Source organism: Trachinotus anak, unplaced genomic scaffold (genome assembly GCF_046630095.1).
Source record: "Trachinotus anak isolate AG129_WGS33_773 ecotype Australia unplaced genomic scaffold, CSIRO_AGI_Tana_v1 ptg000016l, whole genome shotgun sequence".
Taxonomy (NCBI): Eukaryota; Metazoa; Chordata; class Actinopteri; order Carangiformes; family Carangidae; genus Trachinotus; species Trachinotus anak.
This window is the reverse complement of record NW_027273867.1, coordinates 9,356,888-9,375,438: the sequence shown is the minus strand read 5'-3', so window position 1 is coordinate 9,375,438 and position 18,551 is coordinate 9,356,888. Positions and strand designations below refer to the sequence as shown.

At 40.7% G+C, this 18,551-nt stretch overlaps 1 protein-coding gene across 1 annotated transcript in view; it reads right to left on the bottom strand.

Annotated features, from left to right (window-relative positions):
* col9a2 (procollagen, type IX, alpha 2) overlaps positions 1 to 13,581 on the bottom strand; it is a 125,198-nt gene extending 111,617 nt beyond the window's left edge. Inside the window, exon 1 of the mRNA XM_071500844.1 lies at positions 13,296 to 13,581. The gene's annotated coding sequence lies outside the window, so the exon portion shown is untranslated. The remainder of the gene's footprint in view (positions 1 to 13,295) is intronic.
* Positions 13,582 to 18,551: the final 4,970 nt, after the last annotated feature.

Here is an 18,551-nt window from a genome sequence, read left to right as displayed (position 1 = left end):
TTTGGTTTTGCAAAAAGCCCCAGTCAAAAAATATTTCAGTTATTCATTTCTTCCTTGTTTGCAGTTATGACACCAGACTGGAAAGATGTGCAAAACAGACATTACATCAACCCTAACCCTAAAAAGGCAGAAAAAAGCTCATGCTCACATAGCAAGAATCCACATTCACAACTTTTATAAAAAACACAATGATAGTTTTCATAACCTTCTACTACACAGGAATACAAAAAGAAATGACACTTCCAAGAAAAGATTAAACATTAAAGGAAAAGAGACATTTTTCACATTAAATATTTTTAATCAAACACATCACTACCTGACTTCAGTTGATTAGAATCAGGTTGCCTGATCGCCAACAATTAAAAAATGAAGTGGGAAAAATAGAATAAGGTAACCCAGAAAACTCTTCTACTGTGTCTGCCTTTGATTTGAGAAGCATGAATTTTGGGATGTAGCAGGCTGGGAGGTGGGCTTCTGGAGGCACAGGGAACCAAATTAAATCTAAACTTCAGGGGTCCTGTGTCACTTTTTTAAGAGAACTGAACATGCTCTGTGGTGGTTTGCATTGCTGAGTTAAATGAAATAGTTTAAATCTCCCACAGTGGTGATGTGTACACAAACTGTTGTCTAACAGCCCATACAGCCTAATTAAAATGGCTTTTCCCTCTTGTGCCCTACAATAAACACAGTTTAGGATATGTGAATAACTGTTAGACCAAATGGCACTGATTTACAAACATCATTATTAAGTCAGTGTCACTTGGTATTTTGCAAATAATTACAAGCTGACCTCCCAAATCCTCTGTCTGACCCCATTCAGCAATTCAAACACTGCTAAAGTCAATATTGCATATTATAGCAACATATGAAGTTTAGGACAAATGTCAGTATTTGTAATTACTTTTATCTAAAGCTGGTTTGGCTTGTGAAATCACAGTCCAAATTTCAAATATTTGCAAGTCTTATCTCATGAGAAAAGTGTCCAAAGTACAAATGTTTGCCATATATCCTACAACTGAGGGAAACAACAGAAATAAAGCATACCTCCAACATTAAGTGCAAATTAAAGCAACATAATTGTCTTAGTTCTACACAGCTTATAACTTCTAGCTGCTCTAAGATCAGAGTGAGAGAGAGACATGGAGGACCAGACTGGGGCTGCATGGTGACAGGGCTACAGTAAGTACGGCTGCCTTACGGTGGCTGTTATCAGCACAGATCTCCTCAAAGCTTCAACAGTGACACATTTGCTCCCTCTCCGCTTGAATCTCCTTCTATATTATTAATACCTCACCCAGGAGAGGGAGTTGCCTTCAGCTAGTATCAAAGAACCTGTGCAGACACAGCACTTCCTCCGACTCTCAGATCAAGACTGCACATCACGTACAGAGTGCCAAGAACATAGCCCGGATCAAACAATTTGAAAGGGAGGGAACATCTCGATAACTCCACTAAACCCACATGGGTCTAAATCTTTTTTTTTTTTTTTTTCTTCCCCTCACCCCAATATCTTCCTTTTAGAGTTATACTTATATGTTGTCCCCTTTTTCACATAGTGGTCCTTATAGTATAGCACTTATAGTATTTAGTAGCGTTGATCTGATTTATAGTATAAATCAGATTACAATATTTTATGATAATAATGTTGAAGACGGTTACGCATATAAAGGTGGGTAATTGTGTGCATGTGCTTGCCCAGCTTACAAAAAGGTGTTCAAACACCAAAACCTGTTTGTGAAAGATTTTGGCCACATTAAACCCCAATCTAAACAAATGACCAGCGCACAACTAGAGTTGCATGCTGTATTACCCCTAACACCATACTGTGGAAGTCTGACTGACAAGTGTATGTGCAGAGCAGTTGATGAAAAATTGTGTGGAAGAAAAAAAAGAAACAATGAAAAACTACCAACGCGGGGTTGTATAGCTCTGAGACAAGTTTCAGATGACATCCCTGTTTATCCAGAGTCATATGAAATAATAATCATTTGTATGAAATTTTGTCATAATTGCTGTTTGAAGTGTTGACTAATGTTGTTTTGTGAGGTCACACTGACCTTGACATTTCACAACCAAAATCTAATCAGTTCTTCCTTGAGTCCAAGTGGACATGCGTGTCAAATTTGAAGAAGTTACTGAGATATTGCAAAACTTAAATTTGTCCTCGAGTCCAGGTGAACATTTTTACTAAATTCAAAGAAATTGCCTCAAGGCTTTTCTGAGATATTATGTCCTCGAGAACTGGACAAACGTACGGAGGGACAACCCAAAAACAATATGCCTCCGGCTCTGGCTGGCGCGTAGACATAAAAGTCCTGTTGCCAGTGTGATCTTAAAATATTTCTAGCCTACCTGTGGGGACAAGTTGTCACACTGGAGACACTTATTTGTAGATTCGGGAGGGGGGGCATGTCAGTTCATGGATTATAAGTGACCTAAATGTGTCTGTGTGTGTAGTCAAATGACCACAAGCCCATTGTGTTTTTTGTGGAAATATTACTTCATCCTGAAATGACCACGGTCAGAGCAGGACAGTGAGCAGGCCACTGCATTAACACCATGTTTTGCCATAATCTTGGGTCATTCATACAGAGCAAAAATTGCTCACTAAAGTACAACAACCCTCATTTTGAGGGATTTTAACTCTAAATATTGTAGCTGAAAATATCTCAAATGCCACCATTAACCATAAAGCTTTGAAACCAGTGGTAGCTGACAGCAGTAGTTGCAATGGAAGCCCATTCTGCAATGTCTAGAGTGTGAATAAAACTAGCCCTGCAAAACTTCACTTCATCTGGTTTTCGTAACACCTCAAATGAGTCACTCTGAATTTTCTTCACATAGGGACCCTCACCACTTCACTGTCTGATTACTGTCCCTTCCTCCCATGCATAAAACTGATCTGCCAAAAAAAATGTTCCAGAAATATTCAAAACCTGGATGTAGACGGGTTATTTCTAACAAAGGATTTGCAATCAGTCACTTTACCGCAGTAACAAAGGCAACACAACTTTTTGCCTCTCCACTATAAAAGCCCTACGGTGAATCACATTACAGAGCATTAATGATAACTGACACAGTATTAGAGTTGATTATAGCATGGAAAGGGGGAGCAGTGACGCTGCTGTCTGGTAGCTGAAAGAAACAGAAAGGCAGGAGCTATGAAACTGCTTTAAGTTGAACATAGGGGCCATTTAAAATGCCATCTCCAAAAATAGCTGCATATGTTGAGTCAATTTACCATGATGCTGAACCAGCTCAGAGGAGGGCAGGGACCATCACAGTTTAAAATAGAAATAGCACATACTGTGCCGAAGGAAAACTGCAGTCCAGCCCAAAGATTCATAAGCAGCAGCAGGCACTCTGGTCCCCGGCTGCTCACTGTCACCCCATTAGAAGTTTCATTTTGATTCTGAGATGACCTTACACAAATATCATATTTAAATTCCATATTAACCCCACCCCTTAACCTAACCCTAACCCTAAGCAATTTAACCCCAATCTGTGTTATGATCACCTATTTTACAATATGGAAAATGCTTAACCTTTACCAGGCAGTGTGTGGGTTTAAATGAAACCATTTCTGATTCAACTGTATACTGTTTGTAGTTAGACAGAGTGAAGTATGTCTTACGGTGAGGGCAGTATACGGTATACCAACTTTCTAACAGTGAAGAACAGTGTAGAGCTGCACTGTTTTCTATTGTGGCTTAAGAGAAACTCAGCAATGAATCACAAAGAACAATCAACTGCAGCTGCAGGTTACTCTGGGGGCATCTCCACCCCTGTCTGACCACACCCCTGTCAATGATGCTACAGGAGGTGTTCTTATCAGCAGTCAAATACAAAACGTCTCCTGCATCTAACTCATAGAAAGCAGCATTTTCTTTTCACCGTGATTCAATGCTGATTTATCTTTTTACATTATGAAATTAAAAATATGAATATGAAAGCTCTCGAAAAGCAACATAAACAGTTTGAAGTGGGAGATAAACCTGGCCCCCTTGCTCGCATGACAGTTGAGAGGTGCACGAGCCCGTAGAGCCATTCACCACATTAAAGCTCATTAAGGCCCTATAGTTACCAAATTTGAATGAATGATTGCTTTTATAAATACTGTGAACAACTACGTTCACCACTCAGAGCTTCGTAAAAGCAATCTATATTCTCAGTTTCCTGCACTCCCTTACACTTCCCAAATTTAATTTAGATGCAATGAGTGAGCTTAATGCAAAAATATCATTACCAGAGGTTCTAACGCAGCAAAGACTTTCCAGGTGGGGCTACAGTCGATCCACAGCTTTAACAACTGTGTGGAGAATGTGGCAGCTCTGCTACTGAGAGCACTTGAAGATTAAATTAAAGAGACATTATATACTAAATATATTCCTCAGATTCGTCTTTAAAGGGGCTATTTGTAAGTTTTCTCCTGAATGGATGGTGGTAATTATCACTTGACAAGAGCTTCAGCCATCATTGTCTTTATAAAACAAGACGTTATATAAGACACCATCTGAGCAGCACTGTCTTCAGGGCAGATGGGAGGCTACAGTTAGTGGCGGTCAAATAAGTGAGTACACTGGCTGGGACAGGCCGGGGCTAGCTGGTTAGCATGGTAATTTAAGGAGAAAAAGAAAAGGAGCAATAAAAACAAGAGTTAACATTTGTGCTTCTTTCCACCGCTGGAGACAGCTCTTGGCAAGTAAAAGGCTAAACTTTGATGCTGAAGTCGTTTTTTCCTAGTAAACTGCTGTTAATGCTAATGTTGGCTATGCAGCAATAGCAAAACTTACAGTGCCTTTAAAATGCTAAAGCAGCTCTTCTTCAAGGCCATGATGGTACATGTTGATAAATTTCAGCAAATGGGTCAAGATGCAACCTTGTCAAATCCATTTAGTTCAACTAAATCTGAGAGGACACTCTCAGAGTTGTCGGGGTCAATGTTTCCCTCTGAGCCCATGCTGTCTGCCACAGTTTCTCAATACCCAACTCATCACTGTTGGTATTTGAAACAACCCAATATAATAATACCACCTGCAATTCTATTACCAACAATGAACCTGCAAAGTTCTCATTGTTCCACCGTCTCTCTGAGCTCCATTAGAAGTTAAAAGTTGCGACCACTGTCAGAAACACGAAATAAGTTGGCAGAAGTGTGGATTCGTGCCTCTAGGCATCTGTGACTTTGACCCTGAATTTCTCAACAACCCTCAAAAGCTTCAGAGTGACACTGAATGTTGGCCAATGCCAATGATAGGCTGTATTAGTGCAATAAAAATGGTCACCTTGTCCAGGTTTTTAGACATTTTTTCTTCTACTCCTACCATCTGGCTGATCTATGTAATTTTTATTGCCTGAGGAGTGGGGGAGATTTGAAACTAATCCACAGAATTTTATTTCCCTTGGACCTGCTGTCTCAAAGGTTCAGATAATTTTAGAGGAGGAAAAAAACATCTTAACAAAGACAAAAGGAAAACTGTGCTCTCGAGGGCGTTGCCCAAGGCCCGACCCTATGAAAAGAGCAGGATGGTGAGGTGGGGTATGACGGCTTGAAGAAGTGAGCAACTGAGACTCTAACAATGGTAGGAAGTATGTCAAATCAAACTTAAGGTAAAGGAAAGAAGATTAATATTGGTGCAATATTGATACGTTACTAAGCTTATTCACCTCTAAGGACTAATTATAGACATACTCATTTACCCTGAAAATACAGCAGATCTTGAAAGTAGAGAATTATAGGATGTTGTGCCCTCAAATCAAGGTTTTACTATGCCAGTCTCCTGACTGTGTAATCAAAGGGAAGGGTGTTTTTTTTAAATTATTATTTCAAAAGTTACACCTTAACTTATTGCCTGCCTGTGATTTAATGTAGTTCTGAAGCACAGCGTGAGCATTTACAATTTTAAACACCTGAAAGCTGTTTATTCCCACATCTGTTCCTACGGATGGCTTTTCTAATACTGTTCAACTGTATCATACAACTTCATTTATTAAATGTTAAAAGCGATAATAGAACAGCACTGACTGTATAGAACTGTATCTGAAACATCCGGTCTCTGTCGTGAGTTGAAAATTACAGTTTCACCTCCATTTCTGTTCCAGTCTCATCTGTTAGCAGAGCTCTATTGCAGCTGCCAGGAGATCAGGTGTCAATAAAGGTTCCTCTTAAAAGAAAAGATGATATACCCATGATGTCTATAATATCTGCCATTGTTCTCTGTATCACTGCAGCAAGACTAGTTTATGTCTTCTTGTATTTTGATGTCAGTTGATGGCAGAATAACTGCACATAGAGATAAGTTATATATTCCCTCTCTGTGCCTCCGGGGAGTCTCAATCAGCACCATCACTGCAGCTCAGCCAGCTATCAGAGTTGAGGATGACACTTCAGACACCCAAAGTGATTTTGCAGTATATACACAGAGATGACATTATTGATTACTTCAGATTTTATAACACATGTGTCAGAGCTGAAGTATACTTTTTATGTGCTAGTGTCCACTGCTGAAGAAATACAACATAGTGAAGTAGAGGTTCATTGCTGTATAAGGCTGGTAAGAGGAAGAGCATTTTTCAGTTGTCCTATAACTACAGCTGTACAATTAATTGAAATACTACTGAAGTCACAACATATACAATATCGAAACAGCAGCCACAGTTTTTTTGATTTAAAAAAAGGTCAAATGTGTTGGGTCTCACTCCATAATATTGTAAGGTCTTGATCGTACCCTGTAAAGTGCCTTGAGATAATGTATGTTATGATTTGGCATTTTACCTAATAAAATGGTTACTGTCAGTAAAAGCTATACAAGTGAAATTACACCAACAACTGTACCACTGTGGTGAAACAGTTTGTGAAATCTGTTAAAATATGTGTATTTTTTAAATCTATTTTTATTCATTTATTTATTTCATTTGGAGTTCACTGGCAACAAAACTGCCCCAATGGGAACAATTAACACCATACACACACACATGCTGGCAATGGACAGCTGGGTGTATCCTTGGGCAAAGGTAGAAAGGGTGGAAGACAAACTAAGGGAAGAATATCCCTTGGAACCTTAAGGACAACATAATTAGTCACTGGAAGGGGGAGGGGGGTCATGCACTGCTGAGTGTTATTTCTCTCCCTCCTATCAGTGGCCTCATCTCTCTGTATCTCACTTCCAGCCCGTCTCACTCACTCTTCTAGGGGAACTCGTTATCTCCTGGCAGAGAGGTCTTTGGTCCCACAGAGGCCAAGGAAAGGATCATTGGGTCTAGTTGCGAGTGTGGTTGTGGGTATGTGTGTGTGTGCATCTATGTGTCATGTAAGTGCTTGAAAGGAAAGGGTGTGATGCCATAATAAAATCACAAGTGCAGAGGTAAGGGTGGAAGGGCTGGAATAGGATGAGATACAATGTCAAGAAAGCCAGAGATGAACTGGAGGACTTTATGTGTGGGAACATTTTTTTTCACTCCAGCTCGTTGCTTATACATTTTATATCCTTGCCTCCTCCTATGTCATTTCCCTCCCTTTCTTCCATATTATCCATATTCCTTACTGCCCTTCTTTTTTCCCCTCACTAACAAGCTGTCCTTCAGTCGATCAAATTCAGCTTCCTTTTTCGTTTCGTGCTTCTCTCCGCACTGAATCACTGCAGGCAAGCTAAATACACTCAGTGCCAAAGAAAGACCAAATAAGCAGGAGATTATATTCCCATTAAAATCTTGGCTGCTCTCATTGTTATTGACATGGCAGAGATCCTTGCTGCTGTGAGGGCAAACAGCAGAACTCGTGCATGAATATGCACATGTACAAACACACACTTTTTAGGATGGTGTTGGTTTCAGCAGTGGCTGTCTGCTCTACTCCAACATCACATCCACCTACCACAGAGGTCTGGTGCTGGGTTTATTGGGGTCTCTTGACAGCCCCACTATCCCCTTGTGTTGCTATGAAAGCATATCAAAGCTCTGAAGCTCCCTTTGGATCATACGGAGTCGAGCTGTGTTACAGAGGCAGCTGTGTGTACATATGCATACTGAGACAGTGTGACATAAGTAAATACACCCAGCAGGCATACACACACACATTTGCTGCAGGGACAAAAAACACAAAATTGAACATAAAGTACTTACAAGCACAAACACACACACACACTGCTTTCACAGCCAGCAGAATTCCCCATGAAATGAAATGGATGGGCTGCTGTTCCACTCATTGGTCTCACAGTGTGTGCATGTAGCTTGTGTATGTGAGGGGGGGGGGGGCTTGCTTGTGTTTAAGAAAGGCAGTGAGTCAGGAAAGACACTGCCATCCTCATTTAGTGGGGATGTTGCTGTGAAAAGGATGTTGTGCACAACTGATAGGTAAGTTGGACCAAACCATAAGACAATTGTTTTGATTGTGGTGTGTGAGCAACTGTGTCACTGTCAAAACAACTGAAAATATGAAAGTTCAACATCCAGTCATGTGAAATAATTCGACTTTGGATTTGGTTAAACTGTCTCTGTGATACACATGAACCTTTGCTGAGCAAACATGACAGACAACAGCTTATAAAACAGAAGCTGATGTTTGTCGAATGGTCGCCTGAACCCATTTGTTACCAGCTGGGCCTTTAAAAGAAATTCAATCTGCTCACAACGTTATGTTTTACTTAACAGGACATCCCAGTAACCCAACTAAACCACATGATGCCGATTTTATTCTGACATTTTTATTGTTAGGTAAATAAAAAGGGTCATCTGCTGCCTCTGTCCCATTATAACTTTAATAATCACAATTAACATTGAATCAACATCTGTTCGTTATTATGGAGCATTCTCTGTAAGCAGTGACATTGAGAGGTTTGTCAAGAAACAGCAATGTGCAGCTAACTCTTTTAGATACACAAGCCTTTGTGGATGTGTTTGTGGGTAGCTGTATGTGTGTGTGTGTGTATGCTAATCACTAATGACTGAGCCAGATAGCATGAAATATTGACCTGAGAAGTCCCACACCATCGCACCAGGGGAGTGTCCAGCCAGGCAGCAAGGGCCAGCAGACAGGCTTTCAGAGTGAAAAACACTGTACATATCACACTCCTATCCCCGTCTCATTTAGACGGTCCTCAAAGGCCCCATCAGCCCTCCTTTTTTATCTCTCTCTTATCACACCAGACTGGCCTCAGACTCATTTGTGACAGGGACACTACACAGTCTTACTCTCTTACTTGATTGTCTACACAGTCTTTATGTCTGCTGGAGAAAGCTGTGTGTCTACAGCTGTATTTGTTTTCTTTGAAACTGCACACTGAGATGTACAACAGAGGTCATATGACTGTTCTGCTACATACAGGATCAAACTTTATGTTGAACAAACTAAGTCCACTAAACTGAATACCATTCATTATGCTTCTCTGTTGTCGGATAAAGTATTGAAAGCACTTATTAGTTTCAAGGCTGTTCCCGACAGACCCGCCTCAAAGTCAAACCATGAGTACTCATGGGAACTTGCTTTTATGACTGTCTTTTTAAACTCTGCATTACTGGGCTTTCATAGTAGGTTACATTTGATTGAGGACAAAATAGAAGCTACAACTTAATCCCAATGCAGAAGATGTAAGACTATTTTTTATATTTACTCCGTAGTCTCAGTGGTATGACCTTAAATTGGAGGGGTAGTGAAACCATGTTTTTTTTTCCTTTTATTCCGCCTCTAAATTTTCATTTTGACTGGACTGTCTTGACATTCTAATCAAGCAGCAATCAGTCTGCAGACAATGTGGTGTATTATATCATGGATTTAAAGGGGCTAATCCAGACCACTCATTTTTTTCTCTAAAGTCATGAGAGGAATAGAAGATAAAATGTGTAATACATGTTGAAATTCATGTGGCCATAGCTCCACAGTTCAATGACTTGTTATACTCTTAAGTAGGACACTTTAAAACATGACAGAAAACACTTGGTCTTAAATACACTTGAGTTATTTGAGTGTAAAACTAGGGACAAGACAGCACACAGAAACTGAGAAAAGCACATAAAAAGCCTTGTAACCATACACTCTCCCTCTCTGCCTTCTATACTTTGACAGACTTCAAAGCAGAGAAAGTGCCCATCTGCCTGGGTGTAACACTGGCTTCTAGCCTTGTGGTCCCCGCAGAGAGATAACCATGCATAGCTCTAAACACCCCCAGACAGACCCTTATCCCTGTGGCTTAATGTCCTTGTGGCTAAGGGTAATGCAGAGAGATGGATGGCTCCAACCTATCCCTCCACGCCAGGGTCCCTGGCTGTGAGATTGCATGCCTGATACTATCCTCCATCTCTCTGTCTGTGACAACCAAACTCCAGCTCCCCCCACCTCCTCCTCCTTCATCCTCCTCCCACCAAACCCCTCAGATCGATGCGGCTCACTGATGTGCCGTCCGTCAAATCCGTGGGCTAAGCAATACACCACCTACCCATAAGGAGTGATGGGTGCGAGACAGTGCATGAAATGGAGGTAACAAACACACACAGACACACACATATATGTGCTCACCAGTTCCTGAAATGGATCACTCAATCTGGTACCAAACGATGAGCATTTTTTCTGGCTGTTGTGCCATCTTTCTCCCTGGCTCTCGTCTTCCCGCGCTCTCTCTACTCACATCCTTGACATGTCATGATCAAATGGGTGCTTTTAGAGTTCAGCGGTTGACCTGGACTCCAGGAGGCCGCCGTTCCATCACATCGCCACCCCCTTCTTCCAACTTGCATTCTTTTATCACTTCATCCCTCCATCACCCCTCCATCACCTTACATCCTTTTCTCCATCAACAAATCCCACCATTTCTCTTCCACTCGGGACGGATAGTTTCCGTATCATTCACCTTTATGTGAACAACCACCCCCCGCCACCACTTCCACTACCACCACCTAACCAACTCATCCTCCTGTGCTCCACGAGGTATGATAACTGAGTGGCTGGGAGGGTAATGGTGAAATGGAAGTGTGGCCACAAGCATGAAATGAAAACATGCGTGATCCAGGAAAAGAAATCTATCTCGACCGGATGCCAAGAGGAAGCTGAGCAACTTGATTTGATCGTATAGTCCTCAATCCCTCCACTTTCCCAGATAGCATGAAAAGATACTGTATGTTTTAGAGACAAGAGAATTTTAGAGACAAAAGACAAAGGAAAGCATGCACATAATTCATACTATTAATATTCTCAAAGTGTACCACACTGCATTATTGTATTGACTTAACTACGAGTTCAAACCATACGTGATTTCCACATAAATACAATTAATCAGTGCATAAACAACCACAATCTACTAAGGAATAAAAAAATTATAAACACTTGTATTCCAAGTGAGATCATCTGCCCTTATACACACCCATGCCCATGCATACAAGCTTACATTCTTCAGTCCTCTGTGTCACTTTAAAAAAAAGCCACAACTGAAAGCAGGATTTCATTTATATGTGCAAATTGTGGTTAAAGTTCACTCCTTTCCTGAATACAAATCACACCATTTCAAATGCATGCCATTATTGATGGAAGTGGATGAATGCTCGCAAGAACCGAGGCGATGTTTCCCTTTTGTTGCACAGATCATCCTTAATTTAACACTTTCACCCTGTTTTTTTACCTCAAAGTTTGTTTGCAGGGAACAAAAACTAATAAAAGGCTGCTTTATTTACTGCTGGGTGCATTTACTTTGAACAGGATTTTACGAGTCACTGCGAGATCCGGCAATTAATGATATGACACACATGCAGGAGACCTTGTTTAAAGTCAGCACTGCCTGTGGCAGGAGAGACAAGCTGGGGTTATGGGCCTCAAGTCGACTGTGGGTGGCCAAAGGTATATAGAAGGGGAACTGGTGCATCGGTGTAAATGCAGGGCCCAGTGTGAGCAATAAAAGAGATATTTACTGTAAATCTTTGGCAGCTAGGGGAGCGATAAACATCACAAACACAATCAGCTGCTGCTTTAGTGCTGCCTACGCATCTGTTCTCCTGAGGAGAAAGAGAGAGTGAAGAGAGGAGAGAGAGCGAAATGGGCCAATCTATGGCTTCCTCTGCATTGTACATATGTTGTAGATAGTGTCTGCTGTGTGTGTTTGGACAAGAGGGAGTTTTTATCTTTTTATTTATGTGTTTGTTCAAACCTCTGGATTTTACCTATGCTGTAAATATACAATGGTGAATCCTGCAGTCAAGGACTTCTTGAATTGAAAACAAACCCTAACAAATAGCCCATAACATTATTGGATATAATCTAATCCAATGTTATGTATTACTATATTGGATTGTTATAATTTCACTCAGTTGTCACAATCATAAATCAGTTATCACGCACCTTATCTTGACACATAATCCATGACCTTTTCTTCTAGTGATTTTCTTTTTCTATATCAATTCCATGTTGCCTGTACATACAAAACACAAGGTTGTCATGATACCCTCATTATAGACCAAATAAGAGCATGCATTTGAAACAATTAGTCAATCAATCAGTTAATTAATTGAGAAAAATAGTTAGCATCTATTTTGATTGTCACATTATTATTTCAGTCATCTTTCAATAAATAAACTGTGAAATAATTAAAGTTCCAGCCTCTCAAATAATAGTGTCTGCTCATTCTCAATATCATCCCTCATTATAGACTGAATATCTTTACGTTTTGGACAAAAGACATCTGAAGATGTCAATATTAAAATAACATAAATGTTTGTTGCAGCACTAATTTAAATATTCAGTGCAGATAATTGTACAAAATAGGTTTACAAACATTTATTTATAAGAATATAGGAGGGGAAATGATGGGCTCAAAAAGAAGGCAACTAACATATGAATATATACTGTGATATACAAAGCTTCAGATTAGCAGTAGCTATGGAAACCACACAACGCTTGCTGCTAAAGAAGACATATCAGAGCACATCAATGCATGTGTCAAATACAAGACTTACAAACGCCTCCTAGACCTCCACACATCAGTCCTCATCCAGATACCTATTAAGGCTCATTAGGCTTATTAAACAGCACAACTTGAAACCCTAGCATGAACAGAAAAAAAAAACAACTACCACACACACACACAAACACACACACACAACTCCTGCACAGACTTCCAAAAACAAACATGCATCCCATCAGGTCAAACAGGTGATTTGATAACTAGTAAAAATGAAGGCCCTGCCCTCAGTAGCCCTCACGCAAACAGCTCCATCAAACCAAACAGGGTACTTCAGGTTGTACTCACTACAGAAACAATATAACCACGGCGGGCAGCGTTACCATGGCCTGCAGGGTGTGAGTTTGGCTCACTTACCAGCATTTGAAGAAGTCCATCCCCTTTAATGGTGTAGCTTTAGCTAAGCTAACCAACTCCGCCATGAAGAAGAGTAGCTAATAGTAGCTAATATCATTATTAATACTAAAACACTGCTAATACTGCTACATATCCCAAATACTTTATCTGTGTGATGCTGCTGAGACCTTCCTCTGTATGTTTCACGGGCAAAAATGAAGTTTCCTCCACTTTTCACTCTCTGTTCATCAAGAAATGTCGCCTGCACCTGGCGCCCTCAGCGGCGCGCAGCCCCGTCCCACCACACAACCGCAGCGGCGCGCAGCCCACCGCTTTGAACCCACAAGAAGATCTTCAACAGGCATCCCACAAATAGATTCAATGTTAAATAATAACGCTGGTCCGATTATTATATGACAGCATTTTGAATAAAATCTGCTCTAATCTTGGCTCATTATTTATTTATTTTTATCAGACGAAAAATGATCAGTTTATTTATTTGTTTATGAATTTACTTCGTTTTGATGATAAAAATCTGATTTAAAAGATCTGTAGCAGTACTAATACCATTTATTGATTGGGTCCATTTTCTCCACATTATGCCACTTTCTTTTCTATTACTTCAGGTATATTCTAAGCTTATACATGCATGTGTCAAATACATGACTCACAAACTCTTAATAAATGCAACACTAAATATGCTCATCCAGATGACTTAATGTACTGCTAACTGTGGTGACCCTCTTGCAGCAGGAAACAAGTTTTGGTTGAGTGGGAATATAGATTGCAGGTGAAAATAGATTAAAAACAAATAAAAGGAATATTTTCAAGTAAATTTGTAAAGAGGTGAAAATTGGGGGAAAAAAAACTTAAAACAAGTGTATTATATGTTGCACTGTGTTGTCACTCACCACACCACTTATTTGTTTTCGCAATTATTCCAAACATCACTTCCTGCGCACCGGAGGATTGTACGCTGGAAAGACCCAATAGACTCTGGGTGTTTAGACCAGAGAGTGCTACATTCACAACTATTGTAAAGATGTGCACATGAAGGATGCATTCAGTGGGTCATGTCATGTGGCACTGGTGCCAGGGCAAATAAAGCTGATGAAGTTCAGAGTGTGCCATCTGTGCAGCTTTGCAATTTCTCACCTCACTGATGCACATCACATCTTCTCTCCTCCTTCTCTCTTCTTCTTCCTACTTTCTCCCAGTCTTCTCTCAAGCTGGCCGCCATCCATCTGTAATCTGCACAACAGCCTGCTTCACACTCTTGTCTTGTTGCTCTGCACATCTGCCTGGGCATGCAATTTCCTACACGTATTCCCAGTCACTCAATAGCGAGTAAAACATCTGGAGGAACACTAGTATTTGTAGGGTTTCATAATTGATTGGAGGGTCACTGACTTCACTTGGCGGTTCGCTACAAGAAGCAGACTGCAGGAATCTCTTTTCAATTTTCAGTGGATGGAGAGGAAACGGACTCGAGGTGGAGACGGAAGGAGAGTGACCTCAGTGACGAATCAGTGTCCCTGCAATCACTGATAAACATCCCTTATGGCAAAGAAGAGGTCAGCACCCAGGAGTGGGCAGTGAGATTTTATCTGGAGAGTCAACCTGTCTCAGAAAGAGCTGAGAATTTGCTGTGGGGAGTTTCCATTTACCAGAAGCAGAGGAACAGTTAGAGAAATGTGGAAATGGGCTCAGAAAGCCAGAGAGAGAGAGAGAGCAGAAGAGGGTAGAGGAAGGAGTAAAAGGAAAATCAAATGAAAGACACAGAGATTTCACACCCTCTAAGGAAGAGTACAGGCAGTCTCCTAAACCACTTAGACAGGTCTTAGAGAGGAATAAAAGCTTGCAGAGGTGAAACACTCCAAAATCTTCTACTGACCTGCAATAGACTTTATTGTTAAACCTAAACAATCCTCTACCACTGTCTTGGGCGAGTGCACTGAAAACCTTTAAAGCCTTTTATTTGACCTGTCATCATCCTCTCTACAACTTCTCTGAGTTTAAATGGTGAATGTAGAACCTACTATGAGTAGAAAGTTGTTGGCTGATAATCTCTGAACATGTCGACACTGGGAACATGCTGAATGCTGCAGTTTGTGCCCTTGCAGGTGTTTTCCAGCGTAACCCTAGATGTTCATTTAAAGTCACGGTAAGTGCCTGCTCCTGCTTTGACTTTGTTTTTTATTCAATTCTGCCCACAGGCTGAAACTGCAACTCTTAAAGATGCCCTGCAAAGCAAATACTTATGCAAAGTAAAAAAAAACATAAACAATTTAAATATCAAATAAACTAACTGGATACACAGAGATCTGAAAGCTTGTCTTTGTAATGAATACTCTTCAGGGGACTAAATATTTATGGCTAAAGCACCATAATTGTGTGGGGGGGCAACTCCTACTATCCCTGTTGACTTTCTGTGTGGTTTTTTTTATTTTTTATTTTTTTGGGTTTTTTTGCATCTGAGCTTGTTACGTTGGATCTCTTCTTGTGTGAAGTTACTAAGCCTGAAGCACCCAATTATTGCCAGGGACTGTCAGTGGGCCTGTACAGTACATATGCTGGGAAGTTCAAATGAATCAAATGTGGTGTAACAGAACAAAGACAGCCTCTTTTCCTGTGACCCCTTTCATATGTTTGCAATTATAAGAATCACTAAGACAGAGAAACAGAATATATGCCGTGATATGCCTTGTTTCGTTTCTGTACTGCACTAACAAGAGATGAAGCTGAATTACAAAACAAGACGTGTTGGTCTTTGAAGCACAGATCAGGATTACTACATCCAAGGGTGGCTTCTGATCACTGGATGCCTTCATGTAATGTGAGTTGTTCCTTTGCAAAGTCCCTGCTGAGAAAATAAAACACTGCGCCATCATTACAAGAACTTTAGGATGAAATAGTATCCATTTACTCATCAAAACTGACATAAATTTCTCACCCAGGCGAATGCACAGTCAATAAAACATCAGACCCTGATAGGTCATATCAACTCAAACTTTTCCAAAATGTTTTCGAATCTCCATAAATCCATCTTCGTACAACTTTTAAGTAATGCACTGTTGTGGCCAGTGGTTACAAAATGGACAAGATTCAACAACCCCACAAGCTTGCCTCCTAGCATGTATCCCCTGTCTTCAAGGTTATTGCCGAGCCATTTGTTGCGCTTTAGATAATTGACTCTTAGATGAGGGATAACCATGATTTATGGACAAAGAGAATACATATTCCTCCATATCTCAGTGGTGATTTATGGTGTGATAGAGCTCAAGTGATGGCCATTTTATCTGATTGTACGTCATGCAAAGTAGTCGATCAAGTCCGCGCAATCAGTCACACCTCGTCCCGCCTGAGATGACAAGGATGAGAGGCAGGGGCTTCTCTCTCTGGATTTCTTTGGTGTAAGTAAAGCTCTTTAAGGCAAGTTATTATATGCAGAGCTGGGTAAACCGTGGCCACCTAAATCACAGCCGTGCCAAACACACACTGACCAGGTAGAGTTATTTATGATCTGTATGACGGATAAACCTGAGGCCTTGGAGCGGCATTCGTCATATGCAGGAACGGTCTGCTCCAAGGCTCCATATTTAAAACATATTTGACCCTTTCATGTGTTTATCTCATTTTCTCCTCTCTAATGTAGCTTATTGGCAGTTTCAAATCTTCAGATTGATTTTATGTGCGGGTCTCTTTATCGTTAGTCATCATGCAGAAGGTCCATTTCCCTGTGCTTACATCATTTCTTTTAGAGTGGCCAATTCAGTCCCCCGCTGCAGTGAGCTGAATATCGAGCCCTCTCCCTCTGGGAAGCTCCATATTTAATTTGACCATATGTAACAACTGACTAGGAGAAAACCTTACCTCCCTCCTGACCTTTTGGATGCAGATTCTCGCTCATGTACCGTGTGCGAGTGTGCGTGTTAGGCATGTGTGTCTGTGTGCAACTGTGGTGCCATCAATTATTAATATTCCATATCTAATTCAGGATCCTGTCCTCTCATATTCAGGGGAGTGCTCGCCTCGTGTTGGGAAAGAAATGAAACTGTAGGTACAATAGATGTCAGCGTCCTTGTTGAAATAATTTGGTCCAGATACCTAGTGTCCTCTTAGATTTAGCGGTGGATATTTGGCAACCAATTTGAAATACCTCATACCGCCTTTAATCTAACCAATTGTCTCCACATCCACCACTGATTCAGTGCAATAACACTGCCTGTAGCTGTACCTCTCTCCAATTATTTGTCATATTAACCTTTTTCTTGCCCCTGGCTTTCTCTGCCTCTGTCCCTGCTCTTATCACATTGTTTTTGACTTTTTTTTTCACTCCCATTGTCTGGTTCGTATGTGTACTTCCCAGATGCAGAACTCCACAATTTAAATTCCCTAAATCAGATGTATCCATAATGGATATTCTTGCTCAAAACCATATTCTCACTGCAATCTCATCACTCATTTTCATGCTAAAGCCGCTGCCCTCTTCACTGATGAAAATCATTAGAATAAATCTTTTAGGTTACTTTTAAAAGGCTGGAACATCCGCTTTACCTAGGGGTGACTAGAGTATATGGTGAGTGATTAGAGGATTCACAGTGGGGGGCTTTAAGTGCATACCAGAGTATTCCCTTTATCTTTGGTGGATGTATAAATGAAGAGCAATGTGATGAAAGTGGACCCACTGCTTTAATTGATTTTGTGCAATTAGGACAGATTTCTACAAGTCCAAGCATGGATCAGGTTTCAGGTTGGGTTCAGACCATGTTGTTGCATAGTGCCCTCAGCTCCTGTCAACTTCCCCTGCTTCTATGTGTTGCAAGTCGGAACCTGCAATCCAAGGCAGGGAAACAGAAAGCGAGAGTGATGCGTTGCACTAGCCTGCTTTCTCAAGTTACCCAATGATTCTGGGAATTCATCTTCATTGTGGGAACATTTGTCCTCATACGACCCATGATGTTGCCTCTGCACACATTGTTCTGGATTTCGTCAGTTTGACCTGTAAAGTTAAGATGGGAAAAGAAGTTCTGAGTTGCCATATTGGGAAAAAGGCGAAGATGAGTTGATATTGACTAACAGGTACAGCAGATGGTTTATTATTATGAGATGCTGCAGTGTAATGTGCTGTTAGTTGGGTGCAGTTTGTGTTATTGCCACAAATCACATATGGAAAAGAGGAATGGCTTATTGGCTATTATAATCCACTTGTGTGTTGTGCTGGTGGACTGCCACAGACTATTCTGTGCAGACCTAAGATATTCACTGTGAGATTAT